Genomic DNA, 11,250 nt, shown 5'->3' with positions numbered 1-11,250 from the left:
TTTTAGTTGCCTTCTGTTGGTTTAAAAATATGTTCCCAATCCTCTAACTTCTCGCTCATTTTTGCTCTGTAATGTACTCTTTGTTTTGCTTTTATGTTGGCTTTGATGTCTCTTGTCAGCCACGGTTGCATCATCCTTCCTTTAGAATACTACTTCTTCTTTGGGATGTATCTATCTTGTGCCTTCCAAATTGCTACCAGAAACTCTAGCCACTGCTGCTCTGCTTTCATCCCGGCCCTGCTAGAGTCCCCTTCCAATTGACTTTGGCCAGCCCTTCTCTCATGTCACTATAATTCCCTTTACTCCACTGTAATACTGATACATTTGACTTTAGCTTCTCTGTCTCAAATTACAGGGGGAGTTTTATCATATTATCCTTTACCTTAAGCTCTCTAATTGAATCCAATTCATTATGCAACATCCAATCCCGAATTGCCTTTCCCCTAGTGGGCTCAACCACAAGCTGCTCTAAAAAGCCATCTTAAAAGCATTCTAAACTTCTCACTGCGATCCAAGATCAGTACTAACTTGATTTTTCAAATCTATCTGCATACTGAAATCCCCCATGACTATCATAACATTCCCTATCATAACACTGGATTGGGTGTTGTTTAATGAACCAGAGGCGATTAGGGAGCTTAAGGTAAAAGAACCCTTAGGAACAAGTGATCACAATGTGATTAAGTTCAACCTGAAATTTGACAGGGAGAAAGTAAGGCCTGGTGTAGCAGTATTTCAGTGGAGTAAGGGAAATTACAGTGGTATAAGAGAGGAGTTGGCCAAAGTAAATTGGAAGATGCTGCTGGCAGGGATGTCAGCAGAGCAGTAATGGCATGCGTTTCTGGGGAAATTGAGGGTGCAGAACATATTAGATATTTAGATTATGAGGACACTCAGTCCTCATTTATTGTCATTTAGAAATGCATGCATTAAGAAATGATACAATGTTCCTCCAGTATGATATCACAGAAACACAGGACAGACCAAGACTAAAATTAACAAAAACCACATAATTATAATATATATACTTCCATCCCCCATCAGGAAGGTCTCAAAGCTCTCCGCTTCTTTTTGGATTCCAGACCTATTCAGTTCCCCTCTACCACCACTCTGCTCCGTCTAGCGGAATTAGTCCTTACTCTTAATAATTTCTCCTTTGGCTCCTCCCACTTTTTCCAAACTAAAGGTGTAGCCACGGGCACCCGTATGGGTCCCAGCTATGCCTGCCTTTTTGTTGGCTTTGTGGAACAATCTATGTTCCAAACCTATTCTGGTATCTGTCCTCCACTTTTCCTTCGCTACATCGACGACTGCATTGGTGCTGCTTCCTGCATGCATGCTGAGCTCATTGACTTCATTAACTTTGCCTCCAACTTTCACCCTGCCCTCAAGTTTACTTGGTCCCTTTCTGACACCTCCCTCCCCTTTCTAGATCTTTCTGTCTCTATCTACTGATGGCTACTATAAGCCTGCTGACTCTCACAGCTATCTGGACTATTCCTCTTCTCACCCTGTCTCTTGCAAAAATGCCATCCCCTTCTCGCAATTCCTCCGTCTCCGCTGCATCTGCTCTCTGGATGAGGCTTTTCATTCCAGGACGAAGGAGATGTCCTCCTTTTTTAAAGAAATGGGCTTCCCTTCCTCCACCATCCACTCTGCTCTCAAACGCATCTCCCCCATTTCATGCACACCTGCTCTTACTCCATCCTCCCGCCACCCCACTAGGAATAAGGTTCCCCTTGTCCTCACCTTCCACCCCACCAGCCTCCGGGTCCAACATATAATGCTCCGTAACTTCCACCACCTCCAACAGGATCCCACCACTAAGCACATCTTTCCCTCCCCCCCTCTCTCTGCTTTCCGCAGGGATAGCTCCCTATGTGGCTCCCTTGTCCATTCGTCCCCCCTCATCCCTCCCCACCGATCTCCCTCCTGGCACTTATCCTTGTAAGTGGAACAAGTGCTACACATGCCCTTACACTTCCTCCCTCACTACGATTCAGGGCCCCAGACAGTCCTTCCAGGTGAGGCAACACTTCACCTGTGAGTCGACTGGGGTGATATACTGCGTCCGGTGCTCCCGATGTGGCCTTTTATATATTGGCGAGACCCGACGCAGACTGGGAGACCGCTTTGCTGAACACCTACGCTCTGTCCGCCAGAGAAAGCAGGATCTCCCAGTGGCCACACATTTTAATCCCACACCCCATTCCCATTCTGACATGTCTATCCACGGCCACCTCTACTATAAAGATGAAGCCACGCTCAGGTTGGAGGAACAACACCTTATATTCCGTCTGGGTAGCCTCCAACCTGATGGCACGAACATTGATTTCTCAAACTTCCGCTAATGCCCCACCTCCCCCTCGTACCCCATCCATTATTTATTTATATACACACATTCTTTTTCTCTCTGTCCTTTTTCTCCTTCTGTCCCTCTCACTATACCCCTTGCCCACCCTCTGGGCTTCTCCCTGCCCCTTTTTCTTTCTCCCTGGGCCTCCTGTCCCATGATCCTCTCATATCCCTTTTGCCAATCAACTGTCCAGCTCTTTGCTCCATCCCTCCCCCTCCTGTCTTCTCCTATCATTTTGGATCTCCCCCTCCCCCTCCCACTTTCAAATCTCTTACTAGCTCTTCTTTCAGTGAGTCCTGACGAAGGGTCTCAGTCCAAAATGTCGACTGTACCTCTTCCTAGAGATGCTGCCTGGCCTGCTGCGTTCACCAGCAGCTGTTATGTGTGTTGCTTGAAATTCCAGCATCTGCAGATTTCCTCGTGTTTGCGTAATTATAACATATAGTTACAACAGTGCAAAACAATACTGTAATTTGATAAAGAGCAGACCATGGGCATGGTAAAAAAAAAGAAGAAATACTTAAATGATAAAATAGTACAACCATAGCTGGTAAGGGAAGTCAAAGCTATTGTAAAAGCAAAAGGAAGGACATACAACAAAGCAAAAATTAGTGGGAAGACAGAGGATTGGGAAGTTTTTAAAAATCTACAGAAAGCAACTAAAAAAATCATTAGAAAGGGAAAGATAAAATATTGAAACAAGCTTGCAAATAATATCAAAGTGGATAGTAAAAGTTTTTTTCAAGTATGTTAAAAATAAAAGAGAAATGAGAGTGGGCATAGGACCGCGAGAAAATGAGGCAGGAGAAATAATAATGAGGAACATGGAGATGGCTGATGAACTAAGTGAGTATTATGCATCAGTCTTCATTGTGGAAGACACTAGCAGTATGCCTGATGTTGTAGTGTGTGGAGGAAGAGATGTGGGTGCAGTTACTATTACAAGAGTGAAGGTACTCAAAGAGCTAAAAGACCTAAATGTACATACACCAGGACCAGATGAATTGCACCCTAGGGTTCTGAAAGTGGTAGTGTTAGAGACTGTGGCGGCATTAGATATGATCTTTCAAAAATCATTGGACTCTGGCATGGTGCCAGAGGACTGGAAAATTGCAAATGTCACCCCACTCTTAAAGAAAGGAGAAAATAAATTATAGACCAATTAGCCTGACCTCAATATTTCGGAAGATGTTAGAGTCAATTGTTAAGGATAAGGTGATGAAGTACTTGGTGACACAGGAGAAGTCAGCATGGTTTCCCTTCAGGGAAAATCCTGCCTGATGAACCTGTTGGAATTCTTTGAGGAAATTATAAGTCGGATAGATAAAGGGGATGCAGTGGATGTTGTACATATGGACTTCCAGAAGGCCTTTGACCAAGTCAAGAGCCCATGGTATTACAGGAAAGTTACTAACGTGGTTAGGGCATTGGCTGATTGGTTGGAGACAGCGAATGGGAATTAAAAAAGGATCCTTTTCTGGTTGGCTGCCAGTAACTAGTGGTGTTCTGCAGGAGTCAGTGTTGGGACCACTTCTTTTTATGCTGTATATAAATGATTTAGATGATCAAGTAGATGGCAAGATGCCAAGTTTGCAGATGATACGAATATTGGTGAAAGGGCAGGTAGTGTTGTGGAAACAGGTAGGATGGAGAAGTAAAGACAGATTAGGAGAATGGGCAAGAAAGTGGCAAATGAAATGCAATGTTGGAAAATGCATGGTCATGCACTTTGGTAGTAGAGATAAATGTGTGGACTATTTTCTAAACAGGGAGAAAATCCAGGAATCTGAGATGCAGAGGGACTTGGGAGTCCTTGTGCAGAACACCTTGAAGGTTAACTTGCAGGTTGAGTTGGTGGTGAGGAAGGCAAATGACATGTTAGCATTCATTTCAAGAGGTCTTGAATACAAGAGCAAATATGTGATGTTGAGGCTTTATAAGGCACTGGCGAGGGCTCACCTTGAGTATTGTGAACAGTTTTGGGCCCCTCATCTTAGAAAAGATGTGCTGGCATTAGAGAGGGTCCAGAAGAGGTTCACAAGGATGATTCCAGGAATGAAAGGGTTATCATATGAGGAATGTTTGTTGGCTCTGGGTCTGTACTCGCTGGAATTCAGAAGGATGAGGGGGGATCTCATTGAAACCTTTTGTATATTGAAAGGCCTAGACAGAGTAGATGTGGAAAGGATGTTTCCCATGGTGTGAGAGTCTAGGACAAGAGGGCATGGCCTCAGGATAGAGGGGCGCCCTTTCAAAACAGATGTAGAGAAATTTCTTTAGCCAAAGATGGTGAATTTGTGAAATTTGTTGCCACATGCGTCTGTGGAGGCCAGGTTGTTGGGTGTATTTAAAGCAGAGACTGGTTCTTGATTGGACATGGCATCAAAGGTTATGGGGAGAAGGCTGGGAACTGGGGTTGAGGAGGAAAAAAAAGATCAGCCATGATTGAATAGCGGAGCAGACTCGATGGGCTAGATGGCCTAATTCTGCTCCTATATCTTATGGTCTTATGACATGCCTTTTTTTAAAATTTCTCATTGTAATTTGTAGCCCACATACTGTTCAGAGACCTGTATATAACTCCCATCAGAGTCTTTTTACCCTTGCAATTTCTTAACTCTGTTACATACCCCATGGGTATCTTGTGACTGTCTTATGAGCATGATGTAATGGTCTTGTGGAGGTCACATGATGTAATTTTCCTGCCAGTGTGAGGTCACATGATGGCCTGTTCTCAACAGGTATAAAGGAGACCCCTGGTGTGACGCAGTTAGATTCAGTTGAGTTCTTGTTTGCTTTGTTAGTTACTCCGTTATGCTGCGTATTTGTCTCATGATGCAGTTTCGTTTTAAAGAGGAGTTCTACTTTCTATTGTAAGGTAAAATAGCTGTGCGGGCAGTTTCACCAATCGCTGCCAGCTTTGTTGGTGTTATCTTTGATTTACCTCTACAGTAGTATTGGAGAGTGAAGACCTCATTAAAGGATGGGAACCTGAAGGATCGGAATAAAGTTGGAGTCATTCGGCGGTTTTATAGAGGATCGACTTTATCGAGCATTCATTCAGAAGTGGTGACCTGTATCTGAAATAAATCCTGCAAGAGCAGGGAAGTTTGTGCAGTGTCCCCTGACCAGGAAAAAGTCAGTTCCTTTAAGCCGTTTTATTTCCTTCATTGTGAATGCTTTGGAGAATCAGCAGTAACGTCATGTCTTCGAAGAAATCCGTTTCCAGAGAAGTCTCTCCTTATTGACTGTGTAAATCACTTGCACTTTTGAATTTACCATTTTAAGACTGGGTTCAAATTCACCACTTTAAGAACTCTTTTCGCATTTACCCTTTTAAGAACTGTTCCAGAGTGGCCGTTTAGCAGTTAACTTTCGGTTAAGTTAGTCGTTTGAATACTTTTTGCTATTGTTGAGCAGAGTTTAATAAATGCTTGTTTGTTTTTTATAAAATCTGCCTCAATTGATAATTCATTTTTGCCGATCACATGACAACTGTACCCACAAGGATTCTACATCTTCTGATACTATGTCACCTCTTTCTAAGGATTTGATTTTGTATTTTACCAACACAGCCATCCCAACCCCTCTGCTGAGCTGTCTGTCCTTTTGATACAATGTGTATCCTTAGATGTTAGACTTCCAACTACAATCTTCTTTCAGCCACGACTCAGTGATGCCCACAATGTCATACCTGCCAATCTCTAACTGCACTTCAAGATCATCTGCTTTATTGTGTATACTGTGTGCATTCAGATATAACACCTTTAGTCCTGTAGCCATCACCCTTTTCGATTTTGACCCCTTTTATACTGTAACTCATCCCACTGACTGCAATTTTGCTCTATCATCTGCCTGTCCCCCTTGACAAACTCGCTACACAGTGCTTCTGCTTGTAATCTAACAGCCTTATCCTTAGCCCTATCACTCCGGTTCCCATCCCCCTGCCAAATTAGTTTAAAACCTCCCCAACAGCTCGAATAAACCTGTCCACAAGGGTATTGGTCCCCCTAGGGTTCAGGTGTAACCCATCTCTTTTGTACAGGTCGAACCTTGCCCAGAAGAGATTCCAGTGATTCAGAAATATGAAACCCTGTATTGTGCACCAGTTTCTCTGCCACGCATTCATCTGTCAAATCATCACTTCATGCTTTTCCTACCCATGTCATTGGTGCCAATATATACCAAGATTTCTGATTGCTCACCTGCCCCCTTCCAAGATGCCCCTGACCCTGGCACCTAGGAAGCAATATATCACCCATGTGTCTCTATCATGTCCACAGAATCTTGCATCTACTCTTCTAACTCTTGAATCCCGTATCACTGCTGCAGTCCTCTTCCCCCTCCCCACCCTTTCCTTCTGAGCCACAGTACCAGACTCAGTGCAGCGACCTGGATGCTATGGCTCCCCCTGGATAGGTCGCACCCCTGTCGACAATATCCAAAGCGGTATACTTATTGAGGTGAACTGCCACAGGGGTACTCTGTACTAGCTGCCCAGTCCCCTTCCCTCTCCTGAGAGTCACCCATTTTCCTGCCTCCTGCAATGTCGGGTTGCCTACCTCCCTGTAGGTCCTATCTATCATATACTGAGTTTCCCCTTATGAGCTGAATGTCAACAAGCTGCAGCACCAGTTCCTTAACATGTTCCCTGAAGAGTTGCAGCTCAATGCAACTGGTGCAGATGTGGTTACCTGGGAGGCTGGAGGTCTCCCAGAATTCCCATATCTGACACAAGTAACACAGCACAGCTCCTGGAGCTATTCTCACTGCTCTAACTATGCACTAACAGATGAAGAATGAAGAAGAAGGAACTTACCAGATATCTACGTTGCCCAAACCTGCTCTTGCTGAAGTCTGATGAGCCAAAGCCTCCCCACTCTAACACTGGTTCAGTCACACAATGGCTGCTCCAACAATTGCTGCTGTGCTTATCCCCGCCTTATTTTTATTTGCCTCTGCTAATGTATGGCTGTGACTGTGCCACCCAAAGAAGCCAAATTCCGCCAAAACTTATTTATTTAAATCTTTTACTCCACAACCTGTGTGAAGCCGTCTGCACCGATTCAACTGTGCCACTAAAGAAAAATCACCGAAAATTCAGAGGAGAATCACTTAATTACTGCCAGGGATAAGGTACTCAGAGTGATTTGACAAGCTGAATATTTAGAGATTAGAGAACATTAAAGAGAAACACTAGAGTTTTCAAAATTACAAGCAGTTCTTATAAAGCAGAAAGAAATAGAGCCCTTTGATGAGTAAAATTTCCCCTTGGAATGTTTGACAAAACAACTGCAGTTGTTTTGATGATCTGAAACAAATGTTATAAAGGATAGTGGAATCAGATTTCAGAGGAATTTCCAAAAGGGAACAGAGTTTGAATTTGAATAAGTTATTTAAAAAGGTGTGAATTTTACAGGCAGCATGTATTTAATTTATTACCATTTTAACAAAAGTCTCTAAAGGATTTCTTCCAGAGCTTCCACCATGAGGCTGTCTTCAACATCTATCATATAGTTAGAACAAAGAGTTTGTAGCTGTAGATGTATCAAATCCTAGAGGCAGAAGTTAATTGACTAAAGCTTGCTGCCTCCCCCAGCAAACCATATTTAGAATTTGCCTTTAAAAAACCGTAGAGGAGCACTGTGGGTCATAAACAAACGGATAATATTGTCCTTTCAATTGCTTAAGTTAGACTGAATCTACATTTTCATGGCAGTGGTACATATTGGGAGTTCATACATTTTGTTTTAAAACTTCATACAACATGATTCAGAAAAGTTGCATAAAAACGAAACTTGAATAACATTATCAAAAGGCATAAGATGATTCAAAATTTAGCACAGTGGTGCAGCTGGTAATGCTGCTGTTCTAGTGCTCTCTGTTCAGTTCTGACACCCAGTGCTGATATGGACTTTGCACATTTACCTGCAAGTGTGTTGGTTTCTTTCCACATCTCAGTGTGTGCTGGTTATGAGGTGAATTGGCAATTGTAAGCTGCCTGGGTGGTAAGCAGGTGGATGGAATTGGTAAGGGTAGATAATACTCATATGCGAGAGGAAATACACTGCCTATAAAAAGTATTTATCACCCTTGGAAGTTTTCATGTTTTATTGGCAGTAATTACTGTCTTGACTCTGTGTGGATAGGTCTCTATCTGATTTGCACATCTGGACAGTACAATTTTTCCCCATTCTTCTTTACAAAACTGCTCAAGCTCTATCAGATTGCTTGGGGATCAAGAGTGAACAGCCCTTTACAAGTCCATCCATAAATTTCCAATTGGATTCAGGTCTGGACCCGGACTTGACCGCTCCAGGATATTAACCTTGCTGTTTTTAAGCCATTCTTGTGTAGATTTGGTTGTATACTTGGGGTCATTGTCTTGCTGGAAAACAAATCTTCTCTCAAGTCACAATTCTCTTGCGGACTACATCAGGTTTTCCCTGTATTTTGCTGCGTTCATTTTACTTTCTACCTTCACAAGCCTTCCAGGGTCTGCTGCAGTGAAGCATCCCCACAGCATGATGTAATCACCACCATGCTTCACAGTAGAGATGGTGTGTTTTTGACGATGTGCAGTGTTGGGCTCGTGCCAAACATAGCATTTAGTCTGATGGCCAAAAAGCTCAATTTTGGTTTCATCAGACCATAGAACCTTCTTCCAGCTGACTTCAGAATTTCCCACAGGCGTTTTGGCAAACTCTAGCCAAGATTTCATGTGAGTTTTTTTCAACAGTGCTTTTCTCTTTGCCACCTGTGCACCTGTATTTGTTAAACCATATCTAAAGCCATTAAGCCCTTGTGCTTTCTGTTTAATCTTGTGAAGTTTATTTTGACTGACACTGGTTTTCTGTGTTCTGTGATTATTTAAAGTGGACTCCTCATTAGTGCTTATTGCAGGGTCCTTGTGTTTTGATAATGATTCGTCTCATGATGTTGCTCAGTCAAGCCACCAATATTTTTTTCTGTTGGAATCACTATGAATAAACTCTTGTTTCTGTCTCTACGTGGGAGTCTGTTGCTCTGCCGCATCTGGGTTCAGTCATCTGTCAGTGGACACTGTGACACAGGGAGTTTGAGAAATGAATTGAGAGAATCCTTCAAAGCTAGAAAAGGTCCTAACTGGGAACAATAGAGAGATTATTTCTACTTATGGAGAAAAGTAAATCAAGACAGCATTGCTACAAAATAGTAATCAAAGAAATCAAGTAGGAAAGTGAAGGCAAACTTTTTTATTCTCAGGGAGTACAAGAAATTGGAAGTTGCTGCCCCAGAGAGTGCTTTAGGCAAACATTAAGGCCATAAGACCAGGGAACAGGAGCAGAATGAGTCTAGAAAGTGGGAAGTACCCAGATTGAAGATGAAGTGCTGTTCCTCAAGTTTCATTATAACACTGCAAGAGGCCAGGGTGGGTCTGGGATGGAGAATTGAAGTAGCAAGCACTACCACCTCCCCTCCCCCCGCCCCCCCGCACTTGTGGACTGAATGCAGGTTCTCCGTAAAGTGATCACCAAATCTGTGCTTGGCTTCACCATGGTTGGGACTTCTACATTCTGGACTCCAATGAGACCTTACTTATCTATGGGCACATATCAGCTTCCAAAAGTGTGGGTGTGCATTCCAGTAGGGAAACAGCCTGGGTCACTGAAGAATGCTGCACATCAGGTTTTTGAGATCAGGAGTGAGAGCGCAGGTGACTTTCTTCTGTCGGCAAGTGAACTTTAAAAAGCAGCACTTCGTGGGAGTTTTGGCATTTGAACATCATTTAGAATTATTTATTGTTTCCTTCTTTATAATTGCACAGTCAGAATAGTGGGAATGCCAGGCAGGATAGTTGAATACTACTCTTGTGGGATGTGGGAAGGCAGGGAGAGGACTCCATTCAGTTGCAGCCTCTAACACTCCACGTAGAGGAGTTGGAGCTGGAACTAGATGAACTCTGGATCGTTTGGGAGGCTAAAGAGGTGATGGGCAAGACTTATAGAAGGGAGTTACACCCAAGGTGCAGGACACAGGACACTGGATGCCACTCAGGAGAGTGAAAGAGCTTAAACAGCCAGTGCAGAGTACCCCTGTGGCCATCCCTATCAACAGCAGGTATACCACTTTGGATACTGTTGTGGTGGGGGGAATGACCTAGCAGAGGTAACTCTCAGCAGTCAGATCTCTGGCTCTGTGAGTTAGAAGGGGAGGGGGGAGAGAAGAGGCAAACTGTGATGATAGAGGATTTGTTAGTTAGGAGAACAGAGAAAAGGTTCTGTGGACGAGAATGAGATTTGCAGATGGTTTGTTGCTTCCTGGGTGATGTCTCAGATTGAATCCTCAGCACTCTTAAGTGGGAGGGTGAGCAGTCTGGGTTTGTAGTCCACAACAGTACCAATGGCACAGGTAGAAAGAGTGATGAGGTTTTGCGAAGTAAGTTCGGGGAGTTTGGTGCTAAACTAAAGGACAGGAACTCCAGGCATTTGATCTCAGGATTGGTACCCATGCCCTGTGCTAGTGAAGGCTGAATTAGGAAAATCATATAGTGTAATAGGTGGCTATGAATTTGGTGTAGAATGGAGGGCTTCAGATTTTTAGATCACTGGGCTCTCTTCCAGAGAAGGTGGGACCTGTACAGATGAAGCGGTTTGCACCTGAACTGAAGTGGGACTGATATTCTAGCAGGAAGATTTCTAGTACTTATTATACGAATTATAGGAAGGATGTCAATAAAATTGAGAGAGTACAGAGAAAGTTTACTAAAATGTTGCCTGGGTTTCATCTCTTAAGTTACAGAGAAAGGTTGAACAAGTTAGGTCTTTATCCTTTGGAGTGTAGAAGGTTGAAGGGAGACTTGATAGAGGTGTTTAAAATTATGAGGGGAATTGATAGAGTTGACGTGGTTAGAC

This window comes from Mobula hypostoma, chromosome 7, assembly GCF_963921235.1.
Source record: "Mobula hypostoma chromosome 7, sMobHyp1.1, whole genome shotgun sequence".
In the NCBI taxonomy this organism is placed as follows: domain Eukaryota; kingdom Metazoa; phylum Chordata; class Chondrichthyes; order Myliobatiformes; family Myliobatidae; genus Mobula; species Mobula hypostoma.
The sequence above is the reverse complement of the archived record's forward strand: the minus strand, read 5'-3'. Positions refer to the sequence as shown.